Source organism: Camelus bactrianus, chromosome 7 (genome assembly GCF_048773025.1).
Source record: "Camelus bactrianus isolate YW-2024 breed Bactrian camel chromosome 7, ASM4877302v1, whole genome shotgun sequence".
Classification (NCBI taxonomy): Eukaryota; Metazoa; Chordata; class Mammalia; order Artiodactyla; family Camelidae; genus Camelus; species Camelus bactrianus.
The window spans coordinates 32,492,616-32,507,528 of NC_133545.1; the positions used below are offsets into that span (position 1 = coordinate 32,492,616).

At 35.2% G+C, this 14,913-nt stretch overlaps 1 long non-coding RNA gene across 1 annotated transcript in view; it reads right to left on the reverse strand.

Moving 5' to 3' along the window:
• Positions 1-1,227: 1,227 nt before the first annotated feature.
• LOC141578143 (uncharacterized) overlaps positions 1,228-14,913 on the reverse strand; it is a 29,219-nt gene continuing 15,533 nt past the window's right edge. Inside the window, exons 2-3 of the long non-coding RNA XR_012508111.1 lie at positions 10,102-10,202; positions 1,228-1,752 (exon numbers count right to left, since the gene is read on the reverse strand). This is a non-coding gene — a long non-coding RNA (uncharacterized LOC141578143). The remainder of the gene's footprint in view (positions 1,753-10,101; positions 10,203-14,913) is intronic.

A 14,913-nucleotide genomic window follows, 5' to 3' on the forward strand; every position in this document is an offset into this window, starting at 1 on the left:
CCCACCTCCCGCGAGATCTCCGTCCTGCCCCCTCCTCCTCCCCGCAGAAAACAACCCTATAAGCAGCCTCGCCCACTGCCTGTCCGAGCGTGTGCTCTGGAACCTGAGCTCCAACCTCTCCATTCTTTCATCAAAGAATAAAGCTTTCCCTTGCTTCTGAACCGAACTCGATCTTGTTCTATTGGCTCGAATGACATCAGACAGGAGGTCCCTTGTCGGAGACTGACTCAGGAAAATGGGCAACCCTTTCAATAGTTACTTACTAAGCCCATGCTGAGGGCAGGGTGCTATGCATCGAGCATTCCTTCAGTATCCCTACACACAGCCTTTCCCCACCTCTCACTAAGGTGCCAGGAAAGACACAGAAAGAAGAAAGAAACTCACTCCCAACACTGGTAACCAAGATGGAAGGCAGCCTAACTTTAGTCTGTGGGAAAGACTGATGCTAATTCCAAAGCAGAGAGAACTAGATACAGACATCTTCCCAGAGATAAGCACATAGCATTTCCTGCCTTCAGTGTATGAGAAAGATGTCGTTAGAGAAAGGTGGAGGGAAAGTAATACATACTGCATTGCTTTTAAGGCCTGGATCCTAACATACAATTTAGGTCCAGGAAAGTTTATACACAAATAATTAAGATTTGTGATAAAATGTGATTTCCCGTTGGGTGTTACCATTGACTTCAAATGGGCCTGGTGTTTCTGCAGAGTTCATTTATCTCTGTGTTTAAAATACAGTGTTAGAACTGGACAGGCTTCAATTTCTCCATTTTTATATTATAATGCTTACTTAATCCTTTATAATAAAATTATAATAAATTCAACATATTATTGCCAAATTTGCATAGATAATTGCCTCATTTATGCATTCTCTTTTTTGATAACAGCATTTCATGGCTGACTTACATCCAGTTTAAAGTATGCTAACACTCCCAAAGCTTATACAGTTTCTTTCCAATATCTCCATTAAATATTCTTCTCCTGTAACTGATTTTTATTGGTTTCTGCCAGTCCTCGATTTTTAACGTAGTATCTGAAGTGTAGAACAGTTGCACAATCAATACAACTTAAATAAATTTGTTTTTTTTAAAGAAAGAGAATCTCAAAAGTGTGGTATAAGTAAGAAACAAAAGCTGGCCTCTGGAAATGCAAGAAAGACAATCATAAATTTAAGGTTTAAGGGGTTATTTTAAAATGTATACCAAATAGCAAAATTGTCCAAAAATGTATAATTATTTATAGATGAAGAATCATTTTATTTTTTATTTTTTTAACTTTTTTTATTGAGTTATAGTCATTTTACAATGTTGTGTCAAATTCCAGTGTAGAGCAATTTTTCAGTTGTACATGAACATACATATATTCATTGTCACATTTTTTTTTTTTTGCTGTGAGCTACCACAAGATCTTGTATATATTTCCCTGTGCTGTACGGTATAATCTTGTTTATCTATTCTGCATTTTGAAATCCCACCCCTCTGTCCCCATGGCAACCACAAGTTTGTATTCTGTGTCTATGAGTCTGTTTCTGTTTTGTATTTTTTTTTTTCAGATTCCACATATGAGTGATCTCATATGGTATTTTTCTTTCTCTTTCTGGCTTACTTCACTTAGAATGACATTCTCCAGGAACATCCATGTTGCTGCAAGTGGCATTATGTTGTTGGTTTTTATGGCTGAATAGTATTCCATTGTATAAATACACCACATCTTCTTTATCCAGTCATCTGTTGATGGACATTTAGGCTGTTTCTATGTATAGACAAAGAATCAGAAGTGTTAATATATCTTTGATCAATATAGGGAGAACAATAGAAAACTTTCTGAATTTGAGAGTCTTTTTTGTTCGCTTTAGGTCTTGTGCTCCAACCAGTATTCTACATTTCAAATGTATCCCAGAAGAGTCAGAATGCAAAGAAAAGGGACATGAAGAAAAACCTCAGGTTTAAATGACATAAGAACAAAACAGGAACATAAAAATGAGTAGCTTAGGCATAGCTATGTTTGTAAGCAATAATTTTGTGGAAAATAAAAAACTATCACATGGATACAAAGAACTAAATGTCCAATATTGACTCTCTAAAATAATGTTATGAAAAGTGTTCATTTTTACAGTGCTTTGTCTTTTGTTAAATATTATGTGCCATAGCCCAGATGTAAATCTGACCTACCTTTGCACAAGATAGCCCATTAGAATGCTAAAGGAGCTAAATGTAAGGATTATGCAGAGCCAAAATTAGCTGAGCATGAATAAAAGTATGGAAAGATAAAACCTGAATTGCTAACAGTGGTTGCCTCTTCAGGATGGAATTAGAGCTCGGGAAAGAGAAGAATTGTCACTTTTAAATCATTTATTTTCTGTTTAAAGTTTTTCATTTAAGTTGGTTGTAATGGTCATATATTACTTTTATAATTTAAAAAAACTTATTACTGAAACTTATAGCCAAGATGTCAAATAATGTTGCTTCTCAGTTCAAACAATGTCTGATTTAGAGAAACAGCACTTATTAATGATCCATGAATTTCATTCCTTGAATTCTATCTCTACTTTTTCTCCCTCCAGTTGGATATTCCTCCTTCCCCAAGAAAGGTCCCAGAATTATTGCCAGGTGGGCTACTGTAGGTTATAGAAAAAGAGGAGTAAGTGCATTTTTTTTTTAGACAATCCACATATTTAGAAGAGTGAGTAAAGAAAGAAGTTGCAAAAATAGTGAATAGACCCTGAATCCAGATTCCCAAACAGAATCCCTTCCTTAAATATTGTCCTGCACGCCCAAAATACTTCCTGGTTTGTTTGGGTTTTTTGAACTTCAGTTATTACACCACAGAATTCTACCAAAAAAGATCATTCTTTGATTTACATCTTTCTTTAAAATACAATACTTCTTGAAAGGGTAAAGTGCTATCCACTCTTCAGACATTAGTAAATGTTAGTTTAATCACACGTCCTCATAACAGCCAGCTGATGAGAGAAAAAGCATACTGTTTGTTTGTACATGTACAAAAAAGGGCAACTGGCAATGAGAGACCTGGATGCTGAAATAAAGAGGACTTGGTACAGCTGAGAGCATGTAAGCCTGGGAACTATGAAAGGACCCCAGAAGTCATTTTAAAAGATGGATCATAAAGCAAGGTGGTGAATACCAAAAATACTGAGCTACTGAAAAAAGCATCCAATGAGAAAAACTAGACTCCTTTTGTTCCCTTCACCATCTTTTCTTCTTTCCTCTCCTTCCTTCTCTTTTACTTCAAATACTGGAACAAGTATTAGTGAGTTATATTCAATGGCCTAAATAAACTTTGGTTGAAGCTCCCTCCTCCATACTGCTTTCCCTAAAGACTAATTAGAATTAGCTCTATTTTTGAAGGTAAAGTCGAGTGAAGTAAGTGTAAGGTAGAACAGAGCCTTTCTCGCAGGGGCCTGCAGTACTCCACTTAGATCTATTAAAGTATTTACGCTTGTGACAAAATAAAAAGAATTGTTTTGATATGGTGATGACAATCGAAGTGATTTTTTTCTTTTCTGTTATTATCATTGTGCTGTTTTACAGTACCTAAATATTTTGTAACCAAGGAAGAACCTTGAAGTACAAACACATTGTCCAGGATATGGAGAGTTTCCAGCAAGGTCCTCTGTCCAGCCTGGCTTGAGTCACTTCCCTGCAGGTTTTAGAGCTCTTCAGAGCTCTAAAGTTCTGAAACAAGACTCGGGGATTGCGAGATCAGCCTTCTGTGTGCCTAAAAGACAGAGCAAACCAGCCAAGAGCAGAGCTCTTGTAAAACTGTGGCTATGAAATTCAAGCAGGACAGCCAGGGATCGAGAACTCGGTATACACACCATCAAAAATGGTTGATAGGGCGAGCTAAATGAAAGAGTGACATTCACTAGACATGTTTGCTTGGTTTCCCAGCATGATTTCTTAGTGGAGGGTGTCTAATGCTTCTAAGGAGGACTGTGAAGATAAGTGAGAGAACACACGAACTGTTTGGAGCCACTCGATTCAAGGCCAGGCTTCTGAGGAGTAGCTAGGAAATAGCGACCTATAATAAATACAACTTTTTAAAGGAGATTTCAAAAATCATTAAACAATTTTTGACCACCAATTTACATTTACCTCCCTCAAACTTACGCTTCCCCAGCTATTTCACCTTTCTTCCGCTCAGTATGAATTCACTGAAAGAACACAAGCACCCCGCTGAAGCAGAAGTAGTGAAAACATTCTCACAGGCGATGATTTTCATGAAAACAAAATCCAGTGGATGTGGGAAAAACAGAACTTATAAAGCTTCTTTTGGAGACACATTGGTTTCCCTTGTGGCCCTTCTGATCCTAAACTCAATTTTTGTAGTTAATTAATGCTGTTATTTGGAAATTTCACTGTCCATCTAGCATTTTCTGATTATAAGAGTCCCCTAATGGAGGAACATAAAAATGTTTGAAGATCATGGAATTGAGAAATAATAGTTAACGAAGAGCCAGACTGTCCAGAATCAAAACGCCAGCTCTTCCTCTCGCTAACTGTATGACTGTAGACAAGTTATGTAACTGCTCTGTGCCTCGGCTTCCTCCTTTATAAAGTTAGAATAATAAGTACCTGCTTTCCAGGGTTGGATAAATTAAGAAAACTTACATAAAGTGCCTAGGACATAGCCTAACATGTAGTAGGCCCTGAATAAGCTTGACCATTAATACTGGAAGGATCAAAATAACTTTTGTGGCACTTTAGGAACTCGTATTATGGTTTACTTGGAGTTGTCACTGGAAGGTAGGAAATGAGGCTGCAGAAAAGGGCTATATTTACTCTCATGATCTTTTTGAGGGCATTTCAGCTTATAAATGGAGGAATACAAAAGTTTCTTAATAATAATAAATAATAATGATTCCATAATAATAATAATGCACAAAAGATATCATTTACTTAAGAGTCAATGAGGTTAAATTATCAGTGTGAAAACTGAAGGGAGAAAGGAACAGAAACTTTATTCCCTGTTAACCAAGTGAATTTTAGAGCTGGAAATGACTTTCCACTTGTTTGCATAACAATAGCAAAGACATAAACATTAAAAGATTTCTGGTGTTGCATAACGTTAGGTTCAACCATAGTTAAAGGGAAAAATAGGAATAAATGTGTATACATGATTAAAAACTGTGCAATAAGCAAAGAATAATTTTTAACACTAGAAAAATCACTCATTTTACCTGACAGTTTAATATCCTACATAAAAGTGAGATAAACCTAACACCTGCAGGTAAGACAGGGCTGGTAAGAGAGGCGGATATTGAACAATTACATAAAATGACACTTGGCAAACATAGAAAACCAAAGAATGACTGCAACTGTTTCATCGCTGGTAACTTGATACTGCAGGAGGAGCTAAATAAAATTAGAGAGGAAAGTTGAGAAGCATGTGAGGAATTGCTGAAACAGAGCTATGAGTTAGGAATATGAAGCTGCTTTTTTAAAAATCATCAGAAATTTTCCAAACAAACTGGATTCCCAAGTATTGCTTAATAACAGCTTTGGATGGAATAATACTATTACTTTAGCAAAGAAGGATATTCTCTGCAGCTTCAAGCTTTCTTGCTGTCCCCAAAGACAGACACACCAGATTTCTGAGTTAAGAGGATGACAAAGCCAAAAAGCATGGGAAAATCACAAAGTTTAAGTAACCTTATGATGTTCATATGACTGTTTCCTGATCTGTGGTTGTTGACATTTGAGTGGTCATTGGAAGAACCACTAGACTCCTGCTGCCTGGGACTTCCTCTTGAATGTGATTTTTAAATGTTACCCTGTCTACTAGATCTTCAGCCCATGTCTCTTGCCTAGAGAGAGACAATGACACCCCTTCATCCAAGAAGGACCCCCATGCAGACCTGAGGACCTGAGTGAAGAGCAAGTATCTGTTTTTACTTACAATGGGTGACAACCAATCCAATAGGTCCCTATCCTTCATGAGAACGTTGCCTTTGGAGCATTTCCTTACAAGGAGTCCTACTACATTTGGTCAACAGTTTGAAAGATATTACTGTAATTGCTATATCTGTTGTTAATTTATAAAAAACACAAAATGATGAAAATAACTGGATGGAATCAAGTTCAAATAGTCTAAACTATGTTCCCAAATTCCAAATGGATTTGAGTTAAATGATGATTTTAGGGTTTGAAATAGAAATTGAAAGTGCAGTATTATAAAGAGTAGCTTTTAATTAAAATACCTCAACCAGAAATCTAAAAGTTAAAGATAAGCAAAATAACAGAACATCTAAATACCAGAGTAGTCTTCTCTTTAGTTTAATTTCAAGTTGATGTTTTAGATGCACATAACATCTTTACATTTCTGAGCTATTAATCAACACTTCTGCTTTCTTTATTTAATTTTTTGCTCTTTTGACTTAAAATTTTAAATGTAATATTTTAGACATTGAAATTTTCCACTTTCAAAGTTTTTGTAGTTTTTTAACCTGTGCTTGAAGTTAAGGAAACTTCAAAAATGAGTAGCATTGCCCTTATTTACAAAGGGTCTTTACTCTGAGATAACTTATAACAGAATTGTGTTTATGAGGATCCAAGGCCCAGAGTATGGAATGAGTGAATTTGCATTTTCTGCAGTTCATCATGGAGCTTAGGAAGAGCAAGTTACAATTTCTCAAAGAAATTAACTAAAATAAGTTGAAAAAATGATTAATAATAATGTGGGTTCATTTTATCCTATGGTTCATAACTTTATTCTGAGCCAAATAGTTTAAATTTGGAAACTTTTATGATTCATTTCATTTGATCTAAATCAAATTCATCAGTCCAAATTAAGCTATCTATATAGGAAATATTAGTAATCAATCTTTGGTTTATTGCAGCTATAAAATAATTTATCCGTGAAAAATTTATATCAATTCAAAAGAACCATATATTTTAGCCATACATTTCCCAATATGTGTGTTGAGGAGTAGCAGTAATTGTCCATTATGCTGCTAAGAACATTATTTTATTTTCATATAAATAGGCTTTATATCCAATTGTTTTTCATTTTTATTCTTTTACCTCTTTTGTCAAAAAAAGGAATTATATATACTTTCAGTCACCTGCATTAATGGCCAGATTTTTTTTTTAATAAACCAGTTAATTGGTGGATCCATATATTACTTGAGATCACCATCAACTCCTTCTTATTAAGCATTTATCTCATCAAAGTGGACATGGCAAATGATTGTTTGTCAAAACAATCAAACTTCTTGAGGGTAGATTTAATATTTCTTTGTAAAATAAAATACCACATGGAGAAGAGTCACTCAAACAACAATTGTATATAAAACAATAAAAATTCAAAGCTAAAGTATTTTAGGAAGAAATAGCATGAAATGCCAAAATGTATGAATAGAATGCCTCCTTTTGTGTGCAAATACTGCTAGACTTAAACAACTATCCCATACTGAGACTTGATATTTTACAAGTTAGGGTTCTCCTAACGCTATGCAGCCAATAAGCTTCCACATCTAAATATACGAACAGTTTATATCCATGGAGCCTAGGTCGTAGAAGATTAAAGTGTACCAGATGCAGATGGACAATTCAACAGGTACAATTCTGAAGACAGTTGTAATCAGTGCTATCCGGAGGGTATGAAAGGAAAAGGAGGTTGCCAAGGACACAAAAGCAACTGACTGGACATGTATGGCTCTCAGATGCTTTATGATACCACTGAGTGCACGAGGGCACACACAGAGAAGCATACACAGAGGGTGCATTGATGTATGTGCAAGAGTTCATTGGCTGTTGCCATGGATGCAGCCAGTAATGGTGTATAGGGAACAAACAGAAGGACATAAAAAGAAATGACTGTGCCACATATACCGAGAAAGAAACCTGTGAAATCCTCTCCTCTCATTGGCCATCACTATGGAGACAGCCTTTAAAAGTCCATAGGAGATGAAAATTAAATTCTGGTTTAAACACACACACACACACACACATCCCTCATAGAGGTGAATATCAGCATGAAAAATATTTAAGGTGAATTTTAGAAGTTGTTTTCAGGAACAGTTACTAAAACATAACAAAGAAAATCCCCCTAGACAGAAAATATTGGCATTATTCAATAATGATCAAGAGTATTTTTTTTCCTACCCTGGTATTTATTTAGAAAAGTTACCTATCTCACTCAATTTTATCTTTTTAGCTATATATCAGATTCCAATATCACTGGATTCCATTAACAGGTCACCCTTTCAAGTAATGAGTACAACTCCCTGCTGCACAGAAAGTGTTTAAGGACCTTGAAACTCTGATATTTGGCAGGTAGATATTTTTTCAAATGTTATCAGTTCTTTATATGTTGGAAAAATGTTTTTAAATGATGCATTATTAACAAGGCTCCTCGGCACCCCATTATGTAAAAAACAATCAGTTGAGCTTTAACCTGCTGCTTATGAGGCAAAAAGAAAATTGTTGTTTCTTAAGTTATCCTCTTCTGCTTTTTTTCACATAATAGTAGTTTGCCCTGACTCAGTCACCAGTATAACCATCATCTCTTGAATAATTCCCAATGTTTCCTTTGCTCTAACCTCCTTCTATATGTAGCAGATAAGCTGCCTAAATCTTAGGTTTATCCTGGTGCCAAAAATATGTAGAAATATACAACTTGGTCTAGGGAAAATGCATATTGTAGGAAAAAATACAAAAATGATGCCTTTTGAGAATATGGAAACTAATCATGACTACTTATTTACTAAAAATGTAATCAGCAAATTAGAAAAATTGAATCACTTATTATGTGAAATAAATTAAAGATTTTTTCCCTTCCTTTTGTGGCATAAATTAGTCAGGTAATAAATTGAGAAAGAGCATGGGTTTGAAATTTTCTGACACAATGCAGTGAGGTAGAATTGCCCCAGTGGCTGAATTCTTTAGAAGGTAAGAAACAGGTGTTACAAAGTATACATTAGTAGTAGCTTGGAGGTGGGACATATGGGTATAATTTATTACTCTGTGCAAGGACTATTCTAGCCATGAAATGGGGCTTGAGGGAGAGAGAAGAGAGAGTCAAGGGTAGCAAAACTCCCTAATTTACTCCTGCCAACTGTTAAATAAGAAATTCTATAGCTAAGGGAGGCACATGCTTCTGTTGCAAAAGCCAAAATAGTAATAGAGATATAAATTACTGTGGAATGTTCGGAGTCACACCTCTAGCTGTAAGGAAGGATTCCGTCTTTTACCTGAGAAAACGGGCACTAGAGAAAGAAAGGCCAAAATAAGGATAGTCTCGTCCACCAACTCTATGCATCCAAATTTTAAAATAAACACTTCTGCCCCTCCAAAGACATAGCCAGTTGATGAGAACTTAACTGAGTTCTCATTGTATGTCAGGAGTCCTAGAATTGCAGATCTTCTTGGTTAGGGATCAGCTTATATTTGGAAACAATGAAGTTCTATCCATGCACTTGGTGTCAGAAGAAATCCTGATCCCGATGTACCTTAACATTTGTCAAATACTCTGCTGCAAGCTGCCTACACAACAGTGTGACAGATAAAGAAGCATCAGAATTTTTTAGAGGATGGACTGGATCTTATCAGTTAGACTGACAGGTGTGCTTACATGGGCTTTGAAATGTTCTATAATATCTAACTTTTTGTTTCATTGATGCCTAAAAAATGTGATTCAGCTCACTCATGATGAGTGTAGTATTTTTAAGCAGAGGGGGAAATCTGGTTCAGTGTAAATATTAAGCATCATTGTTTTTATAGGTCTTTTTATTGTAGTATTTGATCTGAACTTTTAACAAGTTGTGGGATGGGTTTTGAAGCATATTATCTCATTCTTTTCATCCTAAACACTGTACTCAGAAATTTCATTTTCAAAGGATTTATGGTAAATAATAATAATAACTTATTTCATGCTGTCATAAAGGTGTAAAAAAACTAACAGAATTGTTCAATTTTCCTGAGATGGGAGAGCCAATGCTTTTATTTTAGGTTATTATATAGAGAGATCACTAATATTTTTAAGCTAATTGACTTTGCATACTGTAACTTTAGTTGCCACTATGTAGATCTTTAGTTGCAAAGAAAACCCTCTAAGGGTTATTTCCTGTAAATTACATACCTGAAATTCCTGTAGTTAGCCAGCCAATAAATGGCTATGGGCAATGGGCCTAGGCTATGGGCCCCAGATCCAAGAAGTCTGGCTTTCCATGGGCAGAGTTACTGTGTGATGAAAATAAAACATTTATTTGTACTCAATTATGTTATTTCTATAAAGCATTTTCTCACATTTTGATGTTATATTTCAGCAGTAAAAATAGCAAAATTTTAACATTCATACAAATGTGTTCATCAAATCACTAAGAAAAGACCCAAAAACCACAATAGATGAGAAAGGGCATGGATGAATCAACAAGTCACATAAGATGATGACTAAAAATAAATTTACCTTTACTAAAATTTAAATATGCAAAATAAAATAAAATGATAGTTTGGCACACTACAGTTAAATTGTCCAAAATAAATAATGATATATCTTAAGGATTATAAAATTTAAAACAAATGATAAAATGAAAACAATTGCTCTAAGATAAGATAATTCAGATCAAAGTTTGTAGAGGTATAAATACCTGGGCAAGATTTTAAAGCATCTTTATCAACTTGTGAAAATTATGAATCTTAATTCAGTAATATTCTCTACAGATTTCAACAGAATATTCTTGTTCTCAAGTTTTGGAAGTTCAAAATTCCTCAATTGTTGCAGTTAAACTTTTACTGCATCTTTTCTATTTTTAATAGTTCCCTATGATCTCAGCTTACCTTTGACTTAGCTAGTGGAGTAATTCTCCAGAGGTTTAACTCCCTTTGCTTCAGAGTTCTAACTTTTTCTTCCTTATAGGATTTGACAGAAAGAGCCCAAGGTTGAATACATCCTATATTTCCCAGTATAACTTCCATGTGACAGCATTTTTCAAATCAGCAGAAAAATTTCCTCTTCTGACAATGTTTCTTTTTCACACCCATTCTTCTTCCTTTTTGAAGCCAGGGCTTGTTTAAATCCAAATTCGCACTGTATACATAAGCTCATATTCCATTTTCCATTGGTAATGGGTAGAGCAGGCTTTAGATCACTTATAAATCTACTCGTTTTTGTTGTTATTTAAAAGGGCATAACCTTTTATTTCAAAACAGACAGCAACATACATCTAAACAGATACATAAAATTGTTTTTCTCTATACCAGCTAAATTGTTCTCACAGTTGCTCAAAAGCTCAGATTTAATCTACTACAACACTTTCATAATTCAGTGCTCCTAGTAAACAAATTACAACATTCAGAAATTTCATCATACTTCTCAAGTGATACGAGTATATTAAGCTTTTGATAAACCAAATAATGTTGCATATTTGGAAACAGATAATATATTTGTGATCCCACACTAACTTGCAAGAAACTTACAGAGATTGAAAATAAACTCTGTATTTTCAGTAGCTAAATTATTTTTTAAATTCTTATTTAGATAACATCTAATAAAAGTAAAGATTCTAAAAATAATAAGTAAATGTGAGATATTCTTTTGAATTTTTGGTTAAAGCATTTTTATTTTAATGGTATTCATCAGGAAAAATCCTAATTTTGTTATGATGGGGGAAAAATTACCTCTTCAGTGTTATTTGCTGCTAACCCTTTACTGTCCACTAGTATATTCAACTGCCTGAAATACCCTTGGGTTTTTTCTTCACATTTGGCAGATTTGTTATTATTTTTCAAGACCAATGCAAAGGTCCTGTATGAAACCATCATTAACAACTAGATTTGAATCACTCATTGCATTGCCCTGTTGACCTAAAACAGATTTCCAGTTACTTCTCCAACAAAAACGGGTTTATTTGAATTCGGCAGACAACTGCAGTTCAGGATCTGCAAACATGGCTAGCCATGTGCAAATTCCCAGAGAAAATGGAGAAGAGAGCTCTTTTGCTGAGGGGGAAAGAAAGCTGGGAGGGCTATAGTAAATAAAGAGTCCATGGCTTTTCATTGGCTGAACTGTGACCATCTCTCATTGGCTGAGCTCTTGCCAGGAAAGAAGAGGAAGTCCTCTTCCTGCTGGGCTCCTCTATCATCATAGGGCATGAGACTCCTCCCTTCTGGTCTCCTGACTAGGTAATCGAGGTTTCTGTTTATTAATTTCTTACAGCACTATTTGTGGAGTCTTCCAAGATTTATTTGTTCAGCTTGGATTTTCTAACCCTTGGAATTTTCTAATGTATCATGAAGACACTCTTTTCTAGGGTTCCAGATAAGCTGGCAAGTTTTTTTGTTTTTTTTTTAAATAACATATTAGCGATAAGAGCTACAGAAGATAAGTTCTTTTCAAAGCTCCTCCATCATTTCCCTTGGAGTCATCCTTGATCTTCAGTTCACATTCAATCTTCAAAAAATTTTGATGGCTCTCCTTCCAAAACATATCAGAATCTCAACATCTCTCACTCCTTTCCCCCTGCCATGGCAGTGCTAGCACCAGTTTAGACCACCATGAACTATTACACCCTGAATCATAGTCTGCCCTCCATCTCTGCAGTTTCTGCATCCACAGATTCAACCAACTGCAGATTGAAAGTGTATTTTTTTAATTCCAAAAAGTTCCCAAAAGCAAACCATGAATTTGCTGAGAGCCAACAACTATTTACAGTGCATTTCCATTGTATTAAGTATTATAAATAATCTAGAAAAGATTTAAAGTTTATGGGAGGATGGATGTGTATTATATGCAAATACTATGACATTTTATATAAGATACTTGAGCTCCGATGGAGTTTGGTACCTGCAGGGGTCCTGGAACCAGTCTCCCACAGTTACTGAGGATGACTGCACTACAATGGCCTCCCAACTGCTCTGTTTCTATCATTTCTCTCCTGTAGTCTATCCTCAACACAGAAGCCAAAGAGATGGCTTTAAAACGTTAATCCACTGTCCTCTGTTCAAAATAGTATAGGGGTTCTCCTTCACTCAGAGTAAAAGCCAAAGTCCATACGTGGCCCACAAGGCCCTGCATGGTCTACTTTCCCAACTCACCTGCCACATTATCTCTCTGACCTCTCTCCCTGGCTAACTCCACCTAAACCATATTGGCTGCCTTGCTGGTCCTCAATATAAAAAGTTTCAGCCACTTTCATTCACCACTTAGATCCTCCCCATTGGCTGTGCCATTCATCTGCAATTAACCCTTACTTCCTTGATTCCTGTATTCAATATCACCTCTTCAATAGGGCTACATGAGCACGATATTTAAAATGGCAAATTTTACCTTCTTCAAGGCACTATTGATGTTGCCTATCCTGCTCTACCTTCTCTTTCTCATAGCACTTATTTTCTAATAAACTAAATAATTAACGTATTTATCATGTTCGTTATTTGTTCACTATCTCTATAATGTAAGCTCTTTGAGAGCAGATATCTTTATCTGTTTTGTTCAATGATAAATCCCACCTACCTAGAACGGTGTCTGGCACATAGTAAGTGGACAACAAATATTTGTTGAATAAAAGGGTGAATTAATTACCAATAGGGAAATATTTCCATTATCAGCTGACTCAGTTAAGGATTTAGAATTCAAATGCATATAATAGACACATGACTACTCTGACTTATGTAGTTCATTTTTCTCATGTAGAGTAGCAGTCCCAGTTAGGACCATATTTCTTATGCCTTGCCATCCCCTGACCCTTATCATGGGGTTCCTTCCTCACATAGTTAAGAAGGCTGCTTCACTTTCAGGTACTGTCCATTGAGTCTGTGCCACTCCTGGATTCCCTGTCTGATGAATTCTGATTATATCTCATTGGCCGGAACTAGAATCAAGGCCATTCAAAGCTGTGAAGAAAATTCTTACACGTCCATATTTTTAAATGGACACATTGCAGCCCATAACAGATTATAGAGTTAGCACATGTAAATGCTTAGAACAAAGCATGGCACTGAGTAAATGGCATGTACATGTTAGCCATTACTGTCAGCTTTGTCTTTTATTTTCTTAATTCTGAAAATGTTCTGTGAATACTTACCCAATGAGGAAATCAATGTATTACAATATAACTGCATTGAATTAGTACAATCAGTATATTAAAGCTTTTCATTTTAAAGTAAAAAAAATGATTAAAGTAGTTTAAATTAATTTGCTTTAAAAAACAAAATTGACAATAGGATCTTGGAGTTTAATTATGCAAAAAATCTACAAATTAAAGGCTACTTTGTTCTGAATCAGGTTTAAGTTCACACAGATAAAATCATTCTTAGGTATATTTTCCCAAATAGTGCTGATTCATTTATGTCTAAATGTCTGATATATGCCAAGCATTGTTCTAGGCTCTGTAGATAAAATAATAAATGAGCAAAAAGATATTTCCAGAATTTACATTCTAATGATCATGAACATGGAATTTCTTTTATTAAAAAATCTGTCTATACTCCAAACCCTTCAAATGTCTTCCTAAATTAATTTATCTAATATTTGAATAATAGAAAACTGGTAAACAACTTAATTTAAAAAATAAGTTTCTGTTCATAGCAGCACTGAATACAATAGCCAAGACATGGAAACAACCCAAATGTCCATTGACAGATGACTGTATAAAAAAGCTGTGTGTATGGGGGGGGGGTGTACACACACACACACACACACACACACACACACACACACACACAATGAAACACTACTTAGCCATAAAAAAGAATAAAATAATGCCATAAGTGAAGTAAGCCAGAAAGAGAAAGAAAAATATCATATGCTATCACTCATATGTAGAATCTAAAAAAAAAAAAAAAAGACACAAATGAACTTATTTATAAAACAGAAACAGACTCACAGACATAGAAAACAAACTTATGGTTACCAGGGAGGAAAGGGGGTGGGAAGGGATAAATTGGGAGTTTG